The sequence below is a fragment of the Hyla sarda genome, chromosome 6, assembly GCF_029499605.1.
Source record: "Hyla sarda isolate aHylSar1 chromosome 6, aHylSar1.hap1, whole genome shotgun sequence".
Lineage (NCBI taxonomy): Eukaryota > Metazoa > Chordata > Amphibia > Anura > Hylidae > Hyla > Hyla sarda.
The window spans coordinates 219,395,899-219,416,257 of NC_079194.1; the positions used below are offsets into that span (position 1 = coordinate 219,395,899).

Sequence of the window (20,359 nt, forward strand, 5' to 3'; positions counted from 1 at the left end):
GGGGGGGGGGGGGGCTGGGAACAACCCCTAAGGCATGGCTTTGAACAGAAAATGAAGAATTCTTTCCTGATCTCTGACTGCAATTTTTTGATACATCTTCAAGTCCTTGTGTATAGGTATCTAAAGATAGACATGAGAACTGGAGCAACAATAATAATTGGTATAAAAAATATCATTGGTCCTGGTGTAGAAAAGAAAATGTAACCCAAAGCTGAATGCAGGAACGGCTACCGAACGGTTTTATGGTCTTCCACTTCCTCTGGCCTGATCCTCCTTATCGGAGGATGAGGCCACAGGAAGCGGGAGACCACAAAAGGGTTCTGTAGCTGTTCCTGAATTCAACGCCGGCTGATGTTGTTCTTTTCTACACTGCCGGTGGGCAGCTTTTAACAGGCATCTGTGGTGACATCTTGTCAGTCTGGAAAGAATTATTTCAGTCTTGCCCCGACAGGACTTTCAGCCTTGACCACTGCAACATCTTCTGCCAAACCTGCCCTGGCCTGTACATCTGCCTCTTAAAGGACAGGAAAAGAGAGACTACATTTTTATTCCCTTCTAATTTATCCAGTTAGGACACCAATGAGCCTGCTTAGTTCGAATGGAACTGTGGAGAAATTCCTCTGCTCTCCTTGCAGAATTTGCCATTGCCATGGGACTGGAATTTTTTTTTTTTATAATTTAAGGCTGTTTTAAAATAAAAAACTGGATCTAACAAATCCTTTCAAGACACACATCTCTAATATCTGTTTTAATTACTTTAAAATATGTGAGATTACAAAAAATGTTCTTGAGAATTGTGTCTGTTTTCCTGTCCTTAGGTCCTGTCAGCAGATTTTACCACATATAACTTTTGGCAACATGTTATATAGGGTGAAATTTGTTTTCTTACTATGTCCTGGATTGCATCCTTCATAGTGTTGAAAATCACTTAGCAAAATGTGCCACATTTATGTTGATGAGCCGCAAGTAGTCCCACTGGCGTGCTGCATGCTCAGGTAGCAACTAAACTCCTGGCTGTAATTACGCCTACTCAGGTATTATTGACAGCCCAGGCAGGCAGAGCTCTCTATATCAGTCTTTCATTCACTTTATAAAAATAAATTATTATTATTATTATTAATAATAATAATAATAATAATAATAGACATATCCTCTGCAGGAAAAAAGGCCTTTCTTGCCAATTTAGCTAGATCAATTCTAGCAGGCAACTCCCAGGGCTCATAGACAGATGGATCCAATCTATATACAGTTTACACGCTTATCAGGCTTCTCCCATTCCTTATGCATATTAGAATCAAGAACTTGATGTCCAGGAAACACAAGATACTTTTTCTTGGGGAAATAAAACATCTTTACCTTGATCAGATGTAACATCTAGTTCGGATTCCACACGACACTTCACTAACCTAATAAGCTTATCATCAAATTCCTTATTAAACGAATAATAATCTTCAGAAATTTCAACATCAGAAGAAGGAGATGCTGAAACAATAAAGGCAGCAGAGGCAGAAGGAGACACAGTCTGCTTATGGTGATCCTGTGGTTGCTTTGCTGTTGATGCATCTGTTTTAACCTGAGATCTGAATGATGCAAATCGTTTGTTTTTTTTGGCTTCTTTCAGTAATCCTGTAGTTTCTATGTAGATATTAGAGGAAATATCCAGAGATAATGGATAACGCCACAACGTGTGAGCATATTGAGATACCACTCACGCACAGAAGAAGACATTTTCTGCCACCTCCCCCAAGATGGGCGCACACATAAAGGAGTTCCAAAAGATAGCGGATGAGTTATAGATTGGAGGGGGGGGGGGGGGGTCTGACCCTTGGGACCCCAGCGATCTCCTGAACGGAGTCCCGTCAGTCTGCTTGAAGGGGACAGCAGGGCAGTCAACACGCCCCCCCCCCCACAATCTATAACTCATCCCCTATCCTTTGGATAGGGGATAAGTTATGTTTCACTGCACTACTCCTTTAACCAGAAGGTGCTGGAAACAGTGGAGCAAATAGGGGTAAAAAAAGGTAACAACTCAGCTGACCCCAATGATAAATGCCCTGTGCATATACCTCCGTCATCCCACATCAGGCACATCTTACCAATGGCCAGTGAACCCCACTGGTTCTACATGGTGGGTCCAAGATATGGCCAGAGACACCTGCTGTCACAAATTTTCTGATGCAGCCAGACATTAGGTGGGCAACTAAACTGCAGGTGAGAGAAGAAGAACTGACTGGTGGTTTTGTGATTAAATGGGCCCTGCTACAATAAGTCACAGAAGGATATGTTTATCCCCTTAACCCTTTCATGACCCGGGGTTTTTCCGTTTTTTCCTCCTTACCTTTAAATTTTGCACCTGAAAATCCATATGATGGCTTAATTTTTTGCACAACCAATTCTACTTTGTATTGACATCACCCCAAAATCTACGGTGAAACGGAAAAAAATAATTGTGCGACAAAATTGAAGAAAGAACACAATTTTGTAACTTTTGGGGGCTTCCGTTTCTATGCAGTACATTTTTCGGTAAAAATGACACCTTCTCTTTATTCTGTAGGTCCATACGATTAAATCATACCCTACTTATATAGGTTTGATTTTGTTGTACTTCTGGAAAAAATCATAAATACATGCAGGAAAATTTATATGTTTAAAATTGTTATATTCTGACCCCTATAACTTTTTTTCATTTTCCCTCGTACGGGGTGGTATGAGGGTTTTTGCGCCGTGATCTGAAATTTTTAGCAGTACAATTTTTGTATTGATTGGACTTTTTGATCGCTTTTTATTAGGGATGCACCGATATATCGGCCGAAAATAGCTATTTTGGCAAAATGCCGAAACAACAAAAAATGTGCCGATAATGACCACCTCCCCTGCCCGCCCACAGCACAAGTTACAAACCCTGCCAGTGGCAGAGGCACTCGTGGGGGGTGCAGGGGGGGCCGGCCGCAACATCTGGGGGGGGGGGGGGTTGCGCTCTCCGGGATAGGATTAGGAATACTTCTTTTTATGTGCCCGGGCCGGCTCCTGTGTGTGGCTGCAGGCGGGGGCCGACCAGAGCATATAAAAACTAATACTGTGTACTAAAAACCAGGGGGCCTCCAGCTGTTGTGAAACTACAACTCCCAGCATGCCCGGACCGGCAAAGTCTGTCCGGGCATGCTGGGAGTTGTAGTTTCACAACAGCTGGAGGCCCCCTGGTTTTTAGTATACAGTATTAGTTTTTATATGCTCTGGTCGGCCCCCGCCTGCAGCCACACACAGGAGCCGGCCCGGGCACATAAAAAGAAGTATTCCTAATCCTATCCCGGACATCCCTGTGTCCCGAAAAATCTTTTCGGGACACAAGGATGTCCAGCGGTCACTCACCATTCCCCGGCGTCCTCTCGCGATCCTCCTTCGGTCCCTCGCTTCTCCGCCTCTATGGTCGTACGCACGGGACGTCACTGACGTCCCGTGCGTACAACCATAGAGACGCAGGAGGACCGCAGGATCGTCGCAGGAGAACGCGCGCTGGCCGGGGCCTGGTAAGTGACCGCGTCATCTTGTTCAGTGTTCCGGTCACCGCTCCCCCGGTCCCGGCACCTACTGCTATGGTCCATAGGCCATAGCAGTAGATGTGACCCCGGGCCGGAGGAGCAGTGACCGGAACACTGTGGGGGCAGCAGTACAGACATGCAGCCTCCAGCCATACACTGTATATGACTGGAAGCTGTATGTCTGTGGGGTGGGGGAACTGCTGACCTAATGTGGGGGGGAGCTGCCTAATATTGTGGGGGGGGGGGGAGCTGCCTAATATTGTGGGTGGGGGGGGAGCTGCCTAATATTGTTGGGGGGAGCTGCCTGATATTGTGGGGGGGGGGGGGGAGCTGCCTAATATTGTGGGGGGAGCTGCCTAATATTGTTGGGGGGAGCTGCCTACTATTGTGGGGGAAATGCTGACCTAATGTGGGGTAGCTGCCTACTATTGTGAGGAACCTGCCTACTATTGTGGGGGAACTGCTGACCTAATGTGGGGGGGGAGCTGCCTAATATTGTTGGGGGGAGCTGCCTAATATTGTGTGGGAACTGCCTACTATTGTTGGGGGGAGCTGCCTACTATTGTGGGGAACCTGCCTACTATTGTGGGGGAGCTGCCTACTATTGTGGGGGAAATGCTGACCTAATTTGGGAACCTGCCTACTGTTGTGGGGGAGCTGCCTACTATTGTGGGGGAGCTGCCTACTATTGTGGGGGAGCTGGCTACTATTGTGGGGGAGCTGCCTACTATTGTGGGGGAGCTGCCTACTATTGTGGGGAACCTGCCTACTATTGTGGGGGAGCTGCCTACTATTGTGGGGGAACTCCCGACCTAATGTGGGGGAGCTGGCAATCTAATGTGGGGGAATCTAATCTAATGAGCCGAGCGCTGCATTTTACCAGAAGACGGGGAGAAGTCATTTTCGGTATCGGTATCTGTTTCGGCCGGACATTTTTTTCGTTTCGGTTCTGAAATTTCCATTTCGGTGCACCTCTACTTTTTATAAATTTTTATATGATATAAAAAGTGACCAAAAATACACTATTTTGGACTTTGGAATTTTTTTGCGCGTACTCCATTGACCGCGCGGTTTTATTAACTATATATTTTTTATAATTCACACATTTCTGCACTCGGCGATACCACATTTGTTTATTTTTATTTACACTGTTTTTTTTTTAAATGGGAAAGGGGAGGGGGGGTGATTCTTACTTTTATTGGGGAAGGAGTTAAATTTTTCCACTTTTTTTTGCAATCTTATAGCCCCCATAGGGGACTATAGCATGCAGTACATTGATCTCTCATACTGTTCAATGCTATAGCATAGCACAGGGATCTCAGGCACAGAGCAGTCATTTCGCGTTCGGACATGGCGGAGGAAGGTAAGACACCTTCCCCATGTCCTCTAGCTGTTCAGTTTGCCGCGGCGGTCCCAAACAGCCCACTGAGCTAACCGGCACTGATTAGCTTTCACTTTACATGCGGCTATCAACTTTGAACGCCACGTCTAAAGGGTTAATAGCGCACAGCACAGCGATCAGTGCCGCGCGCTATTAGCCACGGGTCCTGGCCGTTGCTAGTTGCCAAGCCAGACCCGCTAACCGTACATCCTGGGTCGGGAAGGGCTTAAAGGGGTACTCCACACCTAAACATATTATTCCCTATCCAAATAAGGGGACCCCCGCAATCTCCCTGCTGCACCCGGCCAGATAAGATGTCTAGGGGCGAAGTACCCATTTAAGGACATTTTGGCCTTGGGGACACAGGCAATTTTTATTTTTGCGTTTTCCGTTTTTTCCTCCTCTCCTTTTAAGAGGAATAACACTTTTATTTTTTCCCCCTGCAGACCCGTATGAGGGCTTGTATTTTTTCTGCAACACATGCGGCGATACCAAATATGTTTTCTTTTTTTTTTTTTTTTTTTGTAAAATGGGAAAATAAGGGTGATTTTATATAATTTTTATATAATTTTAGAAACTTTTTTTATTTTATACTTTTTAAAGGGTACCTATCATTAAAAAAATCTTTTGATATAGTGTAGATCAAGTCTTAATAAATATCTTTCTAATTGGTTTGTATAAAAAAATTTGCATCCTTTTATTGTTTTTTTTTTTTTACTAAAAAAGGGACCACTAGGGGTCTCACTAGCAAGCCTATGTACGGATTTTGGACTCATTCTGGCCTGCCGGCATGAGTCTGAAATCAGACACTGCAGGCAGGACACAGGCGAGCTCAGGCGTTCTCTGGCTTTGCCCCCTGACAAAGAGAGCCCGGAGCCAGTGGAGCGCTGCTCAAGGATTGGGTCTGCCTTGCAAACCCCGACAGGCATCAGATGAAGTTGCGCCTGCCAGGACACGCCCACTTCCTCCCCTGGCACATGGCAGCCTACTGAGCTACCGATGACATCAATAAAAAAGGTACTGTATTTTTAGGGGGTTCTGAAAAAAAAAAAAAAAAAAAAAGGACAGGGATAGATTTAGTTAGTTAGGGACAGATTGGGATGGGGAATTAGGGAGAGTTAGGATGATAGGTACTCTTTAAGTCCACATAGGGGACTTTAATATGCAATGATTAGGTTGCATTCTCTGACTGCTCTGAAGCGAGCGCAACTCCTGCACTCGCTTTAAAGTAATTTAACGCTTGCAAAGTGTACAGCCCAGAGGTAAAGTGTACCTGTCATATCACAAAAAAATTATGCTTCTATATGTTACTCACTAGGTCATGCTAATGCTTTACATGTATTTTTTATGTGTTTGTATATGTCTTACAAATCTCTCTGTTCTGCTGCTCATTCAATCTGATATCCACTGCTCAGGAAGGGGTACATTCCAAGCAAGCACTGAGCCCACCCTGACTCCCCATGCATTCACTTCCTCCCTGGGTTTGCTGTGCTGGGTCTTCATCCAAGGTTCTCTGTAACCCTCTCCTCTCTGTTTTCAGACAGGAGTCTAATAGACAAGACAGGAGAGAGCACAGAGAAGTGCTAGAGGGAGATTTATCAAAACCTGTGCAGAAGCAAAGTTGCCCAGTTTCCCATAGCAACCAATCAGCTCGCTTCTTACATTCTTAACAAGGCCTCTGAAAAATGAAAGAAGCTAGCTGATTGGTTGCTATGGGCAACTGGGCAACTTTGCTTCTGCACAGGTTTTGATAAATCTCCCCCCCCCCCCCCCCCCTAGTCCAGTTCTCACTTACTGGCCTTTGGTCATGCCTGTGCTTCAGCTGGGGCAAAGATCTGGGATGTGCACACATGGGGAGATTTATCAAAACCTGTGCAAAGGAAAAGTTGCCCAGTTGCCCATAGCAACCAATCAGATCACTTCTTTCATTTTGCAGAGGCCATGTTTAAAATGAAAGAAGCGATCTGATTGGTTGCTATGGACAACTCAGCAACTTTCCCTCTGCACAGGTTTTGATAAATCTCCAGTATGTACGATAATAACTGAGTTATCTCAATGTGTTGAAGGTATGTACAACGCCCATACAACAGAGCTCCAGCCTCTCTGTTCAATAGTTCATGATTAGACACACGTGTGTAGGGCACAATTCCAGCTGACACGCCGGCAACAAAGATTTAGGTGAGTATACACATGAATGTTGTGACTCACTGTTTAGTAGAAAGTTTCTTTCAGATTTATTCAAGTATATTCAGGTAATTCGTTGTCTCGCGGGACATCAGGTTAGCAGCACTGTATGCAAGCAGCAAAGGTGGAAACAAGCTCCGTGAACCCTTCAGTCATGGCCCAACGTTTCAGGGGCAAGCCCCCTTAGTCATGTGCAGTGAGTCACAACATTCATGTGTATACTCACCTAAATCTTTGTTGCCGGCGTGTCAGCTGGAATTGTGCCCTATACACGTGTGTCTAATCATTTGATAAATCTCCCCCATAGACTTAAAAGGTGGCTTGAGTCCCTGCCCCTTGCCACGCCCCCTCCATAAAGCTCTATGGGAGAGCCGTTCTGCAATCTTCAGCTCTCCCATAAAGCTTTATGGAGGGGGTGTGGCAGCCTCTTCTTCACATGGGGGTCGTGATGCGCTCCCGTGCTGGAGAACCGAGGGGCTCCAAATAGGATCGGATCTCGGACCCCCCCCCCACCCTGCGATCTAAAACTTACCCCCTATCCTTCTTTGTTATAAGGGTACATTCACACGCGCGGATTTACAGTGTATTTTACGCTGCAAATCCACTAGTGAAGGCCCGCTCTATGCTGGCTTTACATGTGCATGCTCGTAGCGGCAATACGCTGCTACCAGCAGACACACTGCGTATTGCCGCTACCAGCAGGCACATATAAAGCCAGCATGCAGCGGGGCCTTCACCAGCGGATCCGCAGGTAAGTGTGAACGTACCCTAAAGCAGTATTTTACATATAGCAGTATATTATACTATGTTATAGGTGCAGCATGCTATATAGCAGTACATTGTACTATGTTATGTAGCAGTATGTTGCACTATGTTATCTAGTACTGTAGTATGTTAGATAGCAGTATGCTGTAACTATGTTATCTAGCAGTGGTATATAAGCAGAATGTTGTACTATGTTATAGGAGTATGTTATGTTGTATAGCAGCATGTTATAGGAGCAGTATGTTAGATAAGCAGGATGTTGTTATGTTATCTAGCAGTATGTTATCTAGCAGTATGTTACAGGAGCAATATGTTACGTATGTTATGTTGTAGTATGTTATAGGAGCAGTATGTTATCTTGCTGTAATGCGGTATGTTACAGGAGCAGTATGTTAAGTTTTCTTGTTATCGCTTCTTGGCCTTTTGGCTAAGATCAAGTGTAGTATCTGTTCTTATCAGTTTCATGCCGGTGGTCCAAAAAGCACCGGTGTGGAGCTGGCAGGGATTTGTGCTGCATGGTAGGGGCAGGTGTACCAGGGCGTTCCGGAGCTGGCGCCACGACAACAGCTCAACAGCTGCCCCGATGAGACCGTCTGCCTCCGGGTCTCGCCATGAGGTTGGGAGGGTCTAAAGCCGAGGTGCTTTTGTTCCTCACCTCCCTGCCACCCCTGGGCATCTTGGCTTCAGTCGAGATGCCATCAGTATATGGCTCCTTGGCTGATACCTTGGTTAATGCCTAGGTTGAAGCCAGGTGCATTTGTGGCCTCTTAGTAGCTTCGGCGAAAAGGGGCATTGAACCTGGATCCGTGCAGGTGCCTTTTGGCCCAGAGGTGAAGGGTAGGTATGTTGGGGGGGGGGGGGGCTCTCTCCTGTTGCAGAAGGGCTTAGCAATAGACCGCATCCTTTGTACATGTTTTTTAGTGTGACACGTTTGCACATTTTTTTTGCACTTTGGGGCACTTTTCTGAGCACTTACCTCGGAAAAATTTTTATGTTTTCTTGCAGTATATTATGTTATCAAGCAGTATTTTATCTAGCAGTAATGCAGTATGTTATGTTATCTTGAAGTATGTTATAGGAGCAGTATGTTATCTTGCAGTATTTTTAGGATTGCCACCTTTCTTGCAAAAAAATACCGGCCATGCTAATTTGCATAACTAATTATACATGTATAACATCACCGGAAGTGGGGATCAGAAGGGGGAGGGGGGTTTGAAATGGCACAGGGAGGATCAGAGGAGAAGGTTTAAAAAGGCACAGGGGGGGGGATCAGAGGGGAGATTGGAATGGCACTTGGGGATCAGAGGGGAGATTGGAATGGCACGGGGGGATCAGAGGGGAGATTGGAATGGCACTTGGGGATCAGAGGGGAGATTGGAATGGCACGGGGGGATCAGAGGGGGAGGATTGAAATGGCACAAGGGGGATCAGAGGGGGAGGATTGAAATAGCACAGGAGGGATCAGAGGCAGGGCTATTTCAATTGATTTCCCCCCCCTGATCCTCCAGCCATATACATTATGAGCCATATGATATCCCCCCCCCCCCCCCCTGATTCGCTGCTGGAACTGTATTTACCTGGCCTGTATTTCTCTAGGTTTAGGTGCAGGCAGCGTGAATTCGGGTAGAAAAACAGACATGGTGCACATCTACAATCTTGTATAATGATCTGATTGCTTCTCAGCATAATATCAAAAACTAACAGGTTGTTAGTATACATTTTTGATCAAAAAGTACAAGCCCACTCGCCACGTCAAGGCCACCTATTTAGAGTGGGTCCCTAACGTCCCTAGCATAAAATGGCGCAGCACCGAGCGGCGACCACCACCGCCGCGACACCAATGCCCACAGGGGGGAACGACCCACCGGCAGAGCGGCCCCAATGCCACTCAAACCAGTCTGGGCCGCACCCCCCTCGCAGACACGGCGCCACGGCAGTAACGGACACCACACAGCACCACACCAGTGTGAACAAGGTGTAATGGCTCACTTACCATGCTCTCCCAGTCAGACTGGGAGGCTGCTAGGAAAGAAATGACCCATGTGTAGCTAACTACTACTTATATAGGGTTGGGCTGAGGGGGTGGGGAAGACTGCAGCCCATGTTCAAACAAAAAAAAAAAAGAGGGGATAGAAATCATAGTGTGAATTCGGGTAGAAAAACAGACATGGTGCACATCTACAATCTTGTATAATGATCTGATTGCTTCTCAGAATAATATCAAAAACTAACAGGTTGTTAGTATACATTTTTGATCAAAAAGTACAAAGCCCACTCGCCACGTCAAGGCCACCTATTTAGAGTGGGTCCCTAACGTCCCTAGCATAAAATGGCGCAGCACCGAGCGGCGACCACCACCGCCGCGACACCAATGCCCACAGGGGGGGAACGACCCACCGGCAGAGCGGCCCCCCCGCAGACACGGCGCCACGGCAATAACGGACACCACACAGCACCACACCAGTGTGAACAAGGTGTAATGGCTCACTTACCATGCTCTCCCAGTCAGACTGGGAGGCTGCTAGGAAAGAAATGACCCATGTGTAGCTAACTACAACTTATATAGGGTTGGGCTGAGGGGGTGGGGAAGAGTGCAACACATGTTCAAACAAGGTGCAGGCAGCTTCTATTGGTGCCGGCAGGTATGGGTGGGTGGCACTGCGTGGTTTCCTGCTGCAAAGTCGGGGGTGTCACTTGTAAGTCCTGGCAGCCACCGCCACAACTCACTGATTTAAAGTGTTCATGGCGCTAGCTGTTCAGCAGCTTGGGTAGCACACACTTAGAATAGTGAGCTGAGGCGGCAGCTGCCACAGACAGGGCTAATCCAGGGGTGGACTGACAATTAAAGGAGCCCCTGGGCAATAGAGGATCATGGGGCTCCCCATGTTCCCATCCATGTTTACGGCAGAACACATATGGGCGAGTATGGCAGGGCAAATATGGGGTGGGGGGTTACAGCAGGACTCATATGGGGGAGTACAGGGCAATTATAATGGGTTACAGAATACCTCCCAACATTTGCTGAGAGAAAAGAGGGACAAGCCCCGCCCTCACGTGCCCTCAGCCACACCCCATAACCACACCCTCAGCTGCACCCCTAACCACGCAACCACACATGCAGAATGGGAATATCTATTTAACAGCAATAATTTTGTCAGTCTGTCATCAAAGTTTAGGAGGACCTCCTGTCAACAACCATCGTTTCCACCAGACCATATAAGTGATCACATACCGATATATACGGTGACATCTTCTCTGATTGCTCACTTTTCTTTTTCTGCTCCATCTAGCTGAAGCCATCATGATGATTTCTTACAGAGAAGACTACAAAACCTGCAGGAAAAAAAAAACATTTTAGGCTCCGCTATAGTTCCCCTTACAGTACTAGTTGCCCCCCTTTAGGTAGCAGCCGCTCTGTAGGTAGCAGTCCCCTTGCAGGATTGCTCCCCTCCCCATAGGTACCAGCCATTCTGTAAGTAGCAGTACCCCTGAAGATAGATGCCCCCCCTGTAGGTAGCAGACCCCATGTAGATAGATGCCTCTCCTGTACATAGATATACCCCCTTGTAGGTTGCAGAATTCCTGTAGATAGATTCTCCCCCCTGTTGGTAGCAGAGTCCCCCTGTAAATAGACCCCCACCCATTGGTACCAGTCCCCCAGGAGAAAGATAACACCCCCCAAGAGTTAGCAGACCCCCTTAAAAATAGTTACCCACCTGACAACAATATACTTCCCTGTGCTCCACTGCTTGTCCGGTCCGTGATTGGGAACTACTTCTAAAGGCCATAGCCCTAAGGGAGCACAGAAGTTCCAGATACCTGTGGCAGGTGCTGTGGCAGGCCCAGCCAGACTCCTCTTCACAGTCTTCTCCCCCAGGTGTACCATCGCTGCATTTTCTGACGCCTGGGGGAAGGATGATGACGTAGTACGGGATGTTCCGCTGCAGTGATTGGCCCGATGGAACATGTGGGGGCCGTTCCTGGATAGCGGGACATGACCCCAAAAAACGTGAATGTCCCGCCGGATCCGGGACAGTTGGGAGGTATGGTTACAGCTGGACTCATATGGGGGAGTACAGCAGGGTAGATATGGGGAGGGGGAGGGGTTACAGCAGGAAACATGAGGGGACTATAGCAGGGCACAAGAACACATGACCACCCTTTTCCATCTTTGTACACACACCAATGGGGCTGCAGACCAGCTACAGGACTTCCTCATCCTTGATTCCTCTCACACAGGGTTGAGCATGCAGGGGAGGATCTGCTGCATTCTCTACACAGCAGCCTGTGGTACCAGGCTCAGCCAGAAGCAGCTGCCAATCTCTGCTTATATTAGGTCCAGGTATAAGGGGATATGTGTAATACAGAGGAGGATCGCAGCATAGTGGAGGATTCTCTCTGGTCACCAGTTACTGATATCTTGCTGCCTTGTAACAGCCATACCTAGTAAGCGTTAAAAAAAGACCATTCTGTAGCGGGCCCTATCTTTATCCCGGGCCCTTGGGCTATGCCCGACCTGTCAGTCCGTGGACTAATCTGATTCTGCCCGGGCACACTTTACTGAAAAAAACGGCCATTGCATGGCCGGTATTATACATACAAATTTACCGGCAGGAAAATGGAAAAATGGGTCGGTAAAATACCGGCTGGGTGGCAACCCTATGTTGGAGCAGTATGTTATGTTATCTTGTACAGTGGGGATCAAAAGTTTGGGCACCCCAGGAAAAAATTTGTATTAATGTGCATAAAGAAGCCAAGGAAAGATGGAAAAATCTCCAAAAGGCATCAAATTACAGATTAGACATTATTATAATATGTCAACAAAAGTTAGATTTTGTTTCCATCATTTACACTTTCAAAATAACAGAAAACAAAAAAATGGCATCTGCAAAAGTTTGGGCACCCTGCAGAGTTAATATCTTGTACTGTCCTCTTTGGCAAGTATCACAGCTTATAAACGCTTTTTGTAGCCAGCCAAGAGTCTTTCAATTCTTGTTTGAGGTATCTTTGCCCATTCTTCCTTACAAAAGTCTTCCAGTTCTTTGAGATTTATGGGCTGTCTGTCACGCAGTGCTCTTTTAAGGTCTATCCATAGATTTTCAATTATGTTGAGGTCAGGAGATTGTGAAGGCCATGGCAAAACCTTCAGTTTATGCCTCTTGATGTAATTCCCCGTGGATTTCGAGGTGTGTTTAGGATCATTATCCATTTGTGACACCAAAAGGTGTGTAAAAGAACACACCTGACTGAGAGATGAACCCCCAATAGAATATATAAATAAGGATAAAATAATAAGTAAAATACACTGTGAGTGATAGTTAGAAATATTTTATTACACAAAATAGATTAAACAATACATTCAGAATACAGATTGCGTGTATCAGCTGTGCACCTACCCTACCCCTGGCACTAGCACTTTACCAATTAGTCCGAAGTATAAAAATATATCGTTAATTAAACCGCATGGTCAATGGCGTACAAGTAAAAAAATTCAAAAGTCCAAAATAGCGTATTTTTTGTCACTTTTTATACCATAAAAATTTATAAAAAGCGATCAAAAATCCGATCAAAACAAAAATGGTACTGATGAAAACTTCAGATCATGGCACAAAAAATGAGTCCTCATATATCCCCATATGCAGAAAAATGTAAAAGTTATAGGGGCCAGAAGAGGACAAAATGTTTTTTTTCCCAATTTTGTCGCACAATTATTATTATTTTTTTTTTCGCCCTAGATTTTTGGGTAAAATGACTGATGTCATTGCAAAGTAGAATTGGTGGTGCAAAGAATAAGCCATCATATGGATTTTTAGGTGAAAAATTTAAAGGGTTATGATTTTTAAAAGTAAGGAGGAAATAACGAAAATGCAAAAACTGAAAAATGCTGAGTCCTTAAGGGTCTATTCACACATACAGTATTCTGCGCAGATTTGATGCACAGGATTTTCTGCTGCAGATTTCAATGTAAACTGAACACTGCTTGAAATCCTGCGCATCAAATCTGCACAGAATACTGTACATGTGAATAAATTCTATGGGGATACAGTAGATCTGTCCCGATACTGATACTGGTATCAGGACCAATACTGTACTTGTACTTGTGCAAATTTCCCCGATATCTAATCTGATACTCGCCGGCAGGACCCCCGCCGGCAGGTATCACGGAAGTGCCGAACTATGCAGCACACCCAGCAGCTGAGCGCGTGTCATAGCCAGGACCTGTGGCTAATACTCAACATCACCAACCGCGGTGATGTTAAACATTAACCTTTTGGACGCTGTAAGCATCTAAAATTCCTGAAGTTAACTGCCAGTTCGCTCAGGGATGCTGATTGGGATCACTGTGGTGAAATTGCGGTGTCCCGATAAGCTTTGAGGACGGCCGGAGGTCCCTTACTGTCACGATTCGGCTGGCTGGAGGTGGATCCTCTGTGCCAGAGAGGGATTGGTGTGGACCGTGTCGGTGGACCAGTTCTAAGTTGCTACTGGTTTTCACCAGAGCCCGCCGCAAAGCGGGATGGTCTTGCAGCGGCGGTAGTAACCAGGTCGTATCCACCGGTAACGGCTCAACCTCTCTGACTGCTGAGATAAGCGCGGTACAAGGGAGTAGACAAGAGCAAGGTCGGACGTAGCAGAAGGTCAGGGCAGGCAGCAAGGATCGTAGTCAGGGGCAACGGCAGGAGGTCTGGAACACATGCTAGGAACACACAAGGAAACGCTTTCACTGGCACAATGGCAACAAGATCCGGCAAGGAAGTGCAGGGGAAGTGAGGTATAAATAGGGAAGTGCACAGGTGAAGATACTGATTAAAACCCATGCGCCAATCAGTGGCGCACCGGCCCTTTAAATCGCAAAGACCCGGCGCGCGCGCGCCCTAGGGAGCGGGGCTGCGCGCGCCGGGACAGCACAGACGGGGAACGAGTCTGGTAAGCGGGTCGGGATGCGCATCGCGAGCGGACGCGCATCGCGAGCGGGCGCGCATCGCGAGCGGGCGCGTCCCGCATCGCGAGTCGCATCCCGGCTGGGGACATTATCGCAGCGCATCCGGTCAGCAGGTCTGACCGGGGCGCTGTGAACAGGAGAACGCTGCGAGCGCTCCGGGGAGGTGCGGGGACCCGGAGCGCTCGGCGTAACACTTACCATGCTCAGTGCCGTCCTATCATCACTTCTTTACTGCTGCTTGCCATGGCAGGCTGTAGTAATCAAGCGCAGATAATACTGATCAATACTATGCTATGGCATATCATTGATAATTGTATGCAATCTACAGATTGCATGTAATAGTGCCCTATGGGGTAAAAATATATAAATAAATAAATAAATAATAAATGTGAATTAACCCCTTCCCTAATAAAAGTTTGAATCACCCCCCTTTTAAATAAAATTAAATATTATTTAAATATAAAAAGCCCTTCCTCTAATAAAAACTTAAAAAACACCTTTTTTTTCCATTAAAAAAAAACCCTGTCACATAACATAGAAAAAAGTATCTGTAATTGGTATCGGCAAGTACTTAAAAAAAAGTATTGGTACTCGTACTCGGCCTTAAAAAAATGGTATCAGGACATCCCTAGTATACAGCTCCTTGGCTGTCCCTTTGGTTAACGCCTAGGTTGATGCCGAGTGCATTTGTGGGCCCATAGTAGCTTTGGGAAAAAGGGACATCGAACCCTTGCAGGTGCCTTTTGGCCCAGAGGGGAGGGGTAGGTTTGTTGGGGGGACCTCTCTCCCATTGGAGAAGGGCTTTGCGATAGGCTGCCTCCTTTGTGCACCTTTTTTAGTGTGACACCTTTGCTCTTTTTCTTGCACTTTGGGTGATAGAGAGCACATACCTCTGCTCAAAAAAGAAAAATGTTATAGGAGCAGTTTGTTATATTATCTTGTAGTATATTATGTTATCTTGCAGTAATGCAGTATGTAATGTTATTTTGCAGTATGTTATATTATCTTGCAGTAATGCAGTATGTTAGGTTATTTTGCAGTATGTTATATTATCTTGCAGTAATGCAGTACGTTATGTTATTTTGCAGTATGTTATATTATCTTGCAGTAATGCAGTATGTTCTGTTATTTTGCAGTATGTTATATTATCTTGCAGTAATGCAGTATGTTATGTTATTTTGCAGTATTTTATAGGAGCAGTATGTTATATTATCTTGCAGTAATGCAGTATGTTGTTATTTTGCAGTATGTTATATTATCTTGCAGTAATGCAGTATGTTATGTTATTTTGCAGTATATTATAGGAGCAGTATATTATATTATCTTGCAGTAATGCAGTATGTTATGTTATTTTGCAGTATTTTATAGGAGCAGTATATTATATTATCTTGCTGTTACGCCGAGCGCTCCGGGTCCCCGCTCCTCCCCGGAGCGCTCACGGCGTCTCTCTCCCTGCAGCGCCCCGGTCAGTCCCGCTGACCGGGAGCGCTGCACTGACATGGCCATTGGGGATGCGATTCGCACAGCGGGACGCGCCCGCTCGCGAATCGCATCCCAAGTCACTTACCCGTCCTGGTCCCCTGCTGTCATGTGCTGGCGCGCGCGGCTCCGCTCTCTAGGGCGCGCGCGCGCCAGCTCTCTGAGACTTAAAGGGCCAGTGCACCAATGATTGGTGCCTGGCCCAATTAGCTTGATTAGTTTCCACCTGTGCACTCCCTACTTATACCTCACTTCCCCTGCACTCCCTTGCCGGATCGTGTTGCCCTTGTGCCAGAGAAAGCCTTTCCTTGAGTGTTCCTAGCCTGTGTTCCAGACCTCCTGCCGTTGCCCCTGACTACGATCCTTGCTGCCTGCCCTGACCTTCTGCTACGTCCGACCTTGCTCTTGCCTTATCCCTTGTACCATGCCTATCTCAGCAGTCAGAGAGGTTGAGCCGTTGCCGGTGGATACGACCTGGTTGCTACCGCCGCTGCAAGACCATCCCGCTTTGCGGCGGGCTCTGGTGAAAACCAGTAGCTACTTAGAACCGGTCCACCGACACGGTCCTCGCCAAACCCTCTCTGACACAGAGGATCCACCTCCTGCCTGCCGAACCGTGACAGTAGATCCGGCCATGGATTCCGCTGAGGTGCCGCTGTCAAGTCTTGCCGACATTTCCACGGTGATTGCCCAGCAATCCCTAATGATCACCCAACGAAATCACCAGCTGGCATACTTGACCACCGTGACACAGCAACTTCAGTCACAGATACAGCAGCTGCTGCCACAGATACAGCAACTTCAGTCACAGACACAGCAGCTGCAACAGCAACAACCATCTCCTCCGCCGGCTCCTGCAACTCCTCCGCAGCGACCGGCCGCTCCTAACCCCTGCTTGTCCCTGCCGGACAAATTTGATGGGGACTCTAGACTCTGCCGTGGTCTCCTGCCTGGCAAGGCCCTGCCATGTGCCACACCGCTCGGAGCACCTCTCTCACAGTATCCTTTGCAATCCACCCCTGTGCCTCCCGCCGAGGAGGCTATGCAAGTGGATCGGTCTCGCCTGACCCCTGAAGAGAGGACTCGCCGCAGAAAGAAAGAAGATTTACTTCTATACTGCACTGTGCGTTACCGCACAGAACCCCTGCTCTTGAGCATGGAACTTTTTGTTTTGCCCAAATGCTCCTCTGAAGTCCTCCTCGGTCTGCCATGGCTCCAACGCCACTCCTCTACCCTTGTCTGGACCACCGGGGAGATCATGAGCTGGGGTGCTTCTTGCCACAGAAAATGCCTCACGTCTGCTCCCAGTCCCGTCAGTCAAACCTCTGTGTCTCCCCCTTTACCTGGTCTCCCCAAGGCCTATCTGGACTATGCTGTGTCTCCTCCTCACAGCCCCCGTCCTGTTAACACTCTGCCCCATGCCAAGCTTTACCCTCTTCCCTCCCTCCCCACTCCCACGCCTTCTTGTGTGCCCGCTGTTGATGAGGTTTCCCGGGGCTTCGCCACCGTCTGGAAAAAGACTCTAAAATTCCTCATACTAGCCTCATCCCGGGTGAAGAGGCTTGCCGGAAAAAAGAGAAGAGCTCCTCCTGTTTTTGTGTGGCTCTCCGCCAAGTATATCCGCTTCCGTGTCCCCAGTTTTTATCTGGGACCACGTTACCTTGGACCCTTTGAAATGAAATGCCTAGAGGAAGCTACTCCGGTCTCCGGGTCCTCAGACGTCTTCCGGATTAAAGAATTTTCAGGTCCCAAAAAGAGGGGGAGACCCAAGGGGGGGGGTACTGTTACGCCGAGCGCTCCGGGTCCCCGCTCCTCCCCGGAGCGCTCACGGCGTCTCTCTCCCTGCAGCGCCCCGGTCAGTCCCGCTGACCGGGAGCGCTGCACTGACATGGCCATTGGGGATGCGATTCGCACAGCGGGACGCGCCCGCACGCGAATCGCATCCCAAGTCACTTACCCGTCCTGGTCCCCTGCTGTCATGTGCTGGCGCGCGCGGCTCCTCTCTCTAGGGCGCGCGCACGCCAGCTCTCTGAGACTTAAAGGGCCAGTGCACCAATGATTGGTGCCTGGCCCAATTAGCTTGATTAGTTTCCACTTGTGCACTCCCTACTTATACCTCACTTCCCCTGCACTCCCTTGCCGGATCTTGTTGCCCTTGTGCCAGAGAAAGCCTTTCCTTGAGTGTTCCTAGCCTGTGTTCCAGACCTCCTGCCGTTGCCCCTGACTACGATCCTTGCTGCCTGCCCTGACCTTCTGCTACGTCCGACCTTGCTCTTGCCTTATCCCTTGTACCATGCCTATCTCAGCAGTCAGAGAGGTTGACCCGTTGCCGGTGGATACGACCTGGTTGCTACCGCCGCTGCAAGACCATCCCGCTTTGCGGCGGGCTCTGGTGAAAACCAGTAGCTACTTAGAACCGGTCCACCGACACGGTCCTCGCCAAACCCTCTCTGACACAGAGGATCCACCTCCTGCCTGCCGAACCGTGACACTTGCAGTAATGCAGTACGTTATGTTATTTGGCAGTATTTTATAGGAGCAGTATATTATATTATCTTATTTATCTACAAAAATTAGCCCAGAAAAAATTATTTTATGTAACCAACATCTCTTTATTAATCACAATCAATAACAATAGGTAGAAAAAACCCATAAAAAATACCCACCCTTAAAAAAGCCCCCCCCCCACACACACACACACACAAAGTCAGGATGTGGGGAACCCAATATATAGATACAATAGAAATGTACAGTATCCCTATCAGCATGCCATCATATAATAATTAGATCAAGTACTGTACCTGTCGGTAGCATGCTGAACACGTCCCCACGCTCCTACCGCCTCGACACGTGTTTCGGGCAATCCCTTTCTCAAGAGGCTCATGGGAGTGAGGAACTGGTGGCCCTTTATGCGGCATGCCCTCCAATGGCGCATGAGAGCGGTCCGAACGCCGTGCGACTTCCGGGCGGCGTCATTGGCTGAAGTATGTCATAATGACAACATCCGCCAATACTGACTGCCGAACGAAAAATCGTGCTACGTCGGAACCACGCGCATGCGCACCGGGCAACACATAGTTATAATGAGGAATAGTCGCAAGGAGGAGCTGTTCAGCATCCCACCGACAGGTAGGTAAACCAAAGAGGAGATACAAACATATGTATATTCTAATCCCTTTATACGACCTATAATCTATTAATGACAACAATATAGAATCACTAAACATTAGCGTTACATATACAAACTAATAATTAACGTATTTTTCTATGTTCTAAATTATACCACCTCCACATTATTATATTGTATATGTTATTATGATAATCCATCATCACATCTTACCCCTATAAACAGTATGCCAAACCTTCATGGCCCCTCTTCATTGTCCCTCAAACAGTGAACATAGCATATGGATACTGTTCAAAACTATGGAGTGGTTGATAAAAGTACCCATGGAGATGACACTACCCCCCCACCCCCACTACATAACCCTGTGATCCCCACACTAATCCCCTGTGTTTATAGTTAAATTGTACTAATAAGAGGGCCACAGACCCATATAATATATGTGACTACTAGAAAGATTATAGCTGTGTACCCACTATAGTGGACTGTAAAATTATTTATATACCCCAAGTGTTTAAATTATATACTCTAAGTGTATATATTATGTACATAATCGTACCCTCTCATCCTATAGTGTGCACCAAAACTCTCCCCTACCCCCCCTCCCCCCAAAATAACCAACCATACCCCACACAACCCCCCCCCCCCCCTTTACACACACACACACATCCACATCCCTACCCCATGGTGTGGTAGGATGGTGTGTGGGATGTGTGTGTGTGTAAAGGGGGGGGGGGGGGGTTTGTGTGGGGTATGGTTGGTTATTTTGGGGGGAGGGGGGGGGGAGGGGAGAGTTTTGGTGCACACTATAGGATGAGAGGGTACGATTATGTACATAATATATACACTTAGAGTATATAATTTAAACACTTGGGGTATATAAATAATTTTACAGTCCACTATAGTGGGTACACAGCTATAATCTTTCTAGTAGTCACATATAT

The 20,359-nt window shown here is 47.2% G+C and overlaps 1 pseudogene; it reads left to right on the forward strand.

The window, feature by feature from the left end:
• Nucleotides 1-8,276: 8,276 nt before the first annotated feature.
• On the forward strand, nt 8,277-8,446 carry LOC130277861 (U2 spliceosomal RNA; annotated as a pseudogene).
• The last annotated feature ends 11,913 nt before the right edge of the window (nt 8,447-20,359 follow it).